Source organism: Bacillus rossius, chromosome 1 (assembly GCF_032445375.1).
Source record: "Bacillus rossius redtenbacheri isolate Brsri chromosome 1, Brsri_v3, whole genome shotgun sequence".
Classification (NCBI taxonomy): domain Eukaryota; kingdom Metazoa; phylum Arthropoda; class Insecta; order Phasmatodea; family Bacillidae; genus Bacillus; species Bacillus rossius.
Genome location: NC_086330.1, coordinates 278634816 through 278642299, shown reverse-complemented (window position 1 = coordinate 278642299; position 7484 = coordinate 278634816). Strand labels below are relative to the sequence as shown.

The 7484-nt window shown below is 37.3% G+C and overlaps 1 protein-coding gene across 2 annotated transcripts in view; it reads left to right on the top strand.

The window, feature by feature from the left end:
* Positions 1-1490: 1490 nt before the first annotated feature.
* The window catches only part of LOC134527629 (protein lethal(2)essential for life-like), a 33010-nt gene continuing 27016 nt past the window's right edge, over positions 1491-7484 (top strand). The window contains exon 1 of one of the 2 annotated variants that reach the window (XM_063360478.1): positions 1491-1561. The gene's annotated coding sequence lies outside the window, so the exon portion shown is untranslated. Of the gene's footprint in view, positions 1562-4640; positions 4719-7484 lie in introns of those variants that run through there. The other variant, XM_063360477.1, reaches the window with a different exon arrangement.

Sequence of the window (7484 nt, the reverse complement as noted above, 5' to 3'; positions counted from 1 at the left end):
CTTTCGTGCGACCAATAGATGCCGAATACTTGGCTGCGGCAGTAACCATGTTTGATCAACTTTTAAATACGTTAAAAATTGTTTCAAGTGCAATAATTACTAGTGCTCTATTATTATTTTGTCATTTATTTTTTGTACTATTTAAGGACATTATGCCCGTGCTATGGTTTCAAAGCATAATTCTAATAAAAAAAAATTAGTTTAATGATACATAACCTTGAAATGCAATCTCATTAGATGCCATTTGTTACGTTTCCGTGCATCGTGGAAGCGGCAGACGCGATATAGAAACGTTCCAGGAAGATGTCTCCGTTTCCGTGTCATTGCAGAACGCATGGGCGTAGAAAACGGGGGGGACGGGGTGGACACGCCCCCCCCCCCCCAATAATAAAAGTCTTCAATTTAGTCACCTCCAATAAAATATTTAGTTTCGTAGTTATATTAAAAATATGATTTCTGTCATATAACCTATATGTTGCGCATAGTGCATTTAGTCCAATCGTGGTAATGTGAGCACTTTTTAATTCGATCTTCGAGTAAAATCAAAATCAGGTCCGATACCGAATACAGATATGTTAACTGTGTTTTTACAAATTTGTTCTATGAAAATATTAAAAAAAAAATTATATACTGCAACCAACTATAATTAGAATATTTAGGAAAGAAAAATGCCTAAAAACCACCTTTTTGCACCTTCAAACCCCAAATTTTCTCGGGGGAGGACCCCCGGACCACCCGCTTTTTTTCCCCCAGGGGATGGATATTCCTCAACAACTAAATCAATTGAAGTTCCCCCCAAAAAATATATCCTTGCGACGCCCTTGCAGAACGGGCCTTGTCGTTTATCTTCCCAGACGCAAACCACAGAATCTGCAGGCTGGCTCAGATCAGTTGCTAATGCGGACAGCACAGTCAGCGACCAGTGCGTCGCGGAACTGACACCGTCATCATTGCCGGTCCGCATGCCTGTCTGTGGCATCGATCCAGGGGCTCGCGGGGTGCCGCCCACTACCTCTTGGCATGTGTCTGTGTGTACTTTTTTGATGTGTTTGGGTGTAAATGATTCTGGAGTCTGTGGTAGGGGGTGGCTGTTTGGCCTTTCGGCTGTGGTGGAGTGCTGGTGTCTGGTTGCGTGGAGTGGGGGGTGATGCGCTCACGAGATCCGCCAGAGGAACGCGGTCACAAACATCCGAGGACGTGTGCAGGAGCGCACACAGGATTTAATATCTGTGGAGAGGTGTTTGGGGGAGGGGTGGTTATGTATCCCAACCATCACTCACTTGCGTACGGCCCTGGACGCGAGAATCTCCGCTCGAGGCGCCCGTGCTATTCTGGAGAGCCGCGAAGACGCTTCCAGAAACAGCTCGCGCGCTTCTCCCCCTCCCCCCCATCACCCAGTCAACGGCTGCTACGTGTAGTTTTGTGTGTGTGTGTGGGGGGGGGGGGGTTAGGGGAAGGGGAGGGGGAAGTTTTAAAACAGAGTCGGCGTCCCTCGCGCGGCAGTGCAGGTGCGAGGCGTCTCGGAGGAAACCTACGTAAAAAAAAAAAAACACTCTTCACAGTGAGTACAACACGTTTAAACTAATCATCTTTCAGGGGGTTAAATCGACCACAAGTAAGGGTGTACACAGAATTTAATTTAATGGGCGGATTGGGTTTGCGGGGGAGGAGGGTGTGGTGAGGGTAATGAGATGAACCTTTCTTTGCTTGCAAAGTCTTTCCTTTTTGTTGGAGGTAGTGATAGATTTTCAATGGCGTACGCACGGGGGAGGTAACATAGTAAATAATTTGAAAGCAAACAGCAGACAAAAAGGTTCTAATCCCCCCTTCCCTTTTCCAAGTTTAATTCTCGTTGTAGTTTCTGTCTGGGGAGCCAAACACGCCGACTTCGATTCGAGGCTTCATATGCAAAGTTAATTCAAAACTATACATCATAATATTTTTTTGGTATCGGATGCTAAGATTGAAAAATAAATTAGTCTTTATGGTTTTCGGAAACATTCATTAAAATCATATTGAATTGGTAAAACTTTGTAGTTAAAACAATCAACCATTATTTTATTATTCATCCAATTTGGATCATGGAAAGAAAATACAAAATAAAAGAAGCAAAATAATTTAGTACACTACGCCCATAAGTCATTTACCGTTATTGACCAACAAACCTCAATTCAAATAAATTTTGAAATTAATTATAACGTGTTCACTGCGTCGTCAAGCGCCACTGTTTGAATACGAATAAGTGGTCTAAATTAGTTAAACGGTGCTAACTGAAAACTTGTTTAGTGATCTGTCTGCCTTCAATGTAAGACACCTATAGAATGACTTCTACCTCTAGATTTACTTGATTTTAAAATCATTATTTTAAATAATATAAAAACTTTCACTCCCAATTTAATCAGTGTATACTGCTCTATATCTGTGGACCTTTTGGTATATCTGTTTATAACTGCTTAAAGTGAATATTTTATTTTGGAAAAATTTATTTTAGTGACAATTTATCTGATAGTGTAGATATATTTTTACTGGTTTTCCAGTCATGCATTTTAACTTGAATACATGTCATCAGTAAATTTAAATTATTAATACAGTGAAAAAATCTTAAACTCACACGTACAAATGTTTTTTTTTTAACAAGAACAGTTTTTGTAGTTATAAACAAATTTTCTACAAATTCTAATTGTACTTCAGGATTTGGCTGAATAACAGGAATATGCGTCTTTAAACTCAATAAATAAAGTGTTAAATAAGATATTTTAATGTGCATTAAAAAAAACCTACATTTTTGACTGTAGCATTCCATTCATGTTCTATTTTTGTCAGTAGACTGTAGTATTTTTAACACACTTATCTCATTGTAGAAGTGCACAATATTTCGTTAACGTTGATTCACAATGACCAAGTATCTGCAAAAATGAACGCGCTGAATGACAAATTCTCATTTCATGTATCTAAAACTTTTTTACTGTTTATATGGAACTTGTTGAACGCATTCTCAGTTATGATAGTGACATTCTATGCTTTATTAGTTATTACTTCGCACTTCGATCGACTTCCGTAGCGCAGAAGCAGGCACGCCGGCTCTTGGTACGAGAAGCTCTGGGTTCGAGTCCCGAGTAAGACATGGGTATTAATTTGTATCGTCTTAAATGTTCTAAAAAAAATGCCAAATTCAATGAAAACTTCAAAACAAAATGTCAATAAAAACTCGGTAAAATGGAAGGAGAGAGGGTTGATTTGCTGGTGATGGAAAACCAACTAGAAGCCTCGCAACGTTAAACTGGAAATCTAAAGGACGTTAGTTAGATTATAAGTTTTTTTTATTTTATTAAAAAAAACGTTGGTTTGATTATTAAATAGTAAAAAATTAGAAATAAAGTATGAAACAAACGTGGATTTACATTTTCATTGTATGTGTGAATTTAGGTAATAAATATTGCAGTAAATAAGTAATTAGATTTTGTGGCAACTTTACTCATGCATTCAATTTGATAATTTACTTACCACAGATTAGAATGTACCAACAGCTGTGGAAAATTTATGAAACAATATAAATTTTTACTTTTACACTTTTGATACTATTTTTATTTCGGCAAAAGAGCAAACATAGGCTACCCCCAATAAGTGTATGTGTTTAATTACACGAACGTCGTCTATGACTCCGCTGTCTCAATCACTGTGTGTGAAATGCATACTTAATTTATACAGTGTATCAGTCACCAGAAGCTCACAAAGAGAATGTTTAGTAACTAGCATTTTAATTTAGTTTAATAACCGAATCGTATTCGTAGCATATTAAGTACAGTCATTTAAAAAAATAAATTTTATATTATTTAAATTAATTTTTTAGTAAGTGCTGTTAATTTTTATTATTTAAATTATCATATTTTAGAATTTCCAAAATATTATCACAGTAATTAAACATGATTTATTAGGTAAATTTGCAAAATATAGTTTAACTTCAATCGTGAGATTTTAAATCATAGACATAAGACAATAACAAATAATCAGTAACAGAAGTACTGTGACTAGATGAATATTAATGCAAATTTTGTATTCATTTTAGTTATTCTACTTGAACACATAATTATTTTGTGTTTTTAGTATACGTAGGCCTAGTAGGTTGACTGTTATATCGTAGATACGGAAAAATTACAGTATCTAGTCACCCATAAATGATCTATGTCATGATATTACTTCAGTTGCAAGGTTCGCTCATTGCAAACCCCCAAAAAAAAAAAACAGTTATTAATTTTTTGATCTCATGGCCGTTTGAAGGAAAATATAGGTAATTTTAATTAGTCACAATTCAAATCTGTTGATTAAATGACTGGATAAAATTAACTTTTTTTTTTCACTCGCGCTTCGAATTAAAAAATTTGTTAATTGAGCCTGAGGCCAAAATAAATAACGGTGGTACGGGGGAACTGCGAACTCTCATAATGTGTTGTTTAATTGAGCCGGCAGCCCGACGTAATGACTTGGATTTTGAAGTGCCCGCCGCGGGACTGCTGATTTCCCCTCCTCTAGGTCCGATTTTTCCTTCCTTACCCCTCCTGAGTTGGACCTGTTCACGCTGCGCATGCGCCGACGTCATGTCGAGGCTATATAAAGGCGTAAATTTTGTTAACTTCGGTCTTCTTCGGCGTACTTTCGAATTGATATGTTGTAGATCAACCTGGTCGCTAGTATAGGCGGGTGCGTGTGCAGCACTCAGCGTAAGCAATGATCGTTAGGAATAGTTCTACTTTTTCTATCTAGTCACTTTGTTTCGGCTCGCCCTTTCAAATTGACTTAATGATGTGTTTAGTAGAGTTAATATGATATAATGAATTTGCAATTATATTGTAAGACGTTATTTCTGCCGTAAACTGAACTAGCGGGTTTGTGGAACGACCATATTTGGCAAACTGCGCAAGCATGTTCACGAATGAATACCGTTCGGGCTAAGCACATCATGAGGTTGTTAAGCACGTTGCATGACTGACACGTTTGTAAAATTAATTGTAAGGTTAAACAGGTGCACATGTTGTTCGAGAACGTAGCTAACTCTGTGTGGTGTACGTGGTTGTCTGCGAAATACACGCTGTATGCGTAACCTTGAACCTAAAAAGACGGCAAACGTATTTAGTAACGTCTTATTGAAATTAAATTTACAGAGCAGTAGTAGGTAGCACGCGAGCTGTGACTTTTGTATTAACATGTAACTTTGTTATTACTTTTGTGTGCAAAATTGTGTAACCAAGTTCCTGTAGTGAATGTGAAAATGTCATTGAACGTGCTAAAGAGATAAAAACCACACAAGTGTAAAATAAACGATCATGTTTAGAAATATTTTGATTTTCTTTCAGAACATGCAGGGTTACACAGTTGCTTGCCTTGTATGAAACTAGCGTCGTGAGGGCTTATTTTTAAGATCGCTGGTTTCATAATCACTATTCACTTGGGCACTGTCTGCAAGGTCAGTGATAAAAATTCATTTTAGGAAAAGATTTATGGTCCAGGATAACATTATTTTCCCAATTTTTTTCTCGATTACAAACATTACAATGGTATTGCTAACTTTAAAAGAGAAAAAAAAATAGTCTGGAAAGATTTATTGTCTATAGTTATGTGCAGTGAAATCAAACTGTTCCTCTCCATTAAAATGTATAAAAAACTAAGGAACTTTGAAAAAAAAACACACTCAAGGACGTGAGAAACACAAAATACCCCTAAAATAAACAAAAATTAAAAGATATATTATTATTGAATCTAATTTTAACAATACGAATGCAGATATTTTCTTGCGTTTTTACCTGATGAAAGTGAAGTACAACGTCGATTTGTTTTGGCTTTGGGAGCAATGTTTTATCTCTTGCCTGGCTTGGGTCATAGCATATGCCTTGCTGGCCTCGTGTATGAATAGACCACGTGATCAGCCTGCATCGCACGTAGTTGCCTTTTACCTTATTTGCCTCATGCACTGCTAACCTTATGTCCTGCTTGCCCAGCTAACTTCGTGCCTAGCTGCCTCATGCTCGTTTTTCGTAGTGCTTGGCTTTCGTCAAATGCCTGAATTGCAAAATTCCCCGCTTGCCTTACCCCGTTTGTAGCCTGACTACAAATGTATCCATTTCCGGTGACTTTTCTTTACCATTGCAGGCAACGATCCGTAATCTATATAAGCTTTTGAAACTGATAAAAAAAAAAAAAAAAGCACACTGAGAGTATAAATTGAAACCAATACTCAAAATGGAATTATAATAATCCATCAGCGCCAGTTAATTTGTCATTATTGAAAAATTAAAAGGACTAAATAGTTACGCTTCTTAATAACAGAGTTCTTGACATGATGATTTAAAATATATAATTATTAATTATTTTATTTGTAATGGACAATATTATTTTGAAAGAAAATAATATTGGTCAAATATAATCAAATGTTACTCCATCTGACTACAAATGTTGCCAATTGCTATTTCTGGCTACAAAAATAACCAATTTGGCTTCATGATTGCCATCTGATAAAAATAGTATTGGTTTTAATTTATTAAAATGAATTCACCAATCAAATGAAACTCTGTATACAATTTAATGTCTCAAATATGTAAAAACAAATGCAAGGAGTGATTTTTGGCCCAGGAATAACCAGAAGCACTCGGAGAAAACCAACAGAATTTTACCTAAATCATTCGCTGTGAATACATATATAATTATAGTTGCATATATATGTTATAACTTTAAGTATGCATTTGAAAATTTTAACATACATATATGCTAAGCATAACTATACAGGTATTATGCACATGCACAGGGGTGCAACAACTAAATTTCCAAAGGGCAATATACCTTTTTATAAAGAATCATCGATCCCCCCTATTGAAGCGGGGGGTACGGGAGTCCTCCCCCGGGAAAATTTGTATTTCAAGTTGGAAAATGGTGCTATTTAAGCAGTTTTATTATCTAAAAATTGATTACACAGCACTTTCTTTGCCCCCGTTTGCCACCACTTCAAGGTTTCAGAGGGGGGGGGGGGCAAAATACCCTTGCCTCCCCCCTGTTGTTGCGCCCCTGCATATGCAAGTAGTATGTAAATGTATGTCCGGGCGCAGGCGCCAGGCGGTGGAGCCGAGAGCCGACTCCGCCATCTTGGATTTGTGACGTCACGACGGCAAAAATTCCTCAAAATTCCTCAAAAATGACTCAAAATGACTCAAAAATTCCCGTTTTAAGAAAAAAATTCCCGTTTTCGAGGGAAAAATTCCCGTTTCGAAGGAAAATTTCTCGTTTTAGTCCGTAAAAATCCCAGCGGCTAGAAATGTCCTTAAAGAGGCTTAAGCATCCTTAACTCAAGCCTCAGTTAAGCCTCTATCAGGACTTGACCTTGACCTCGACGGTCATCTTTATCCGAGATCAGGATGCAGGATGTGGAGCCGAGAGCCGATCCACATCTCTGACGTCACGTCCATCTCTGACGTCACGTCGGCCATCTTGGATAAGCG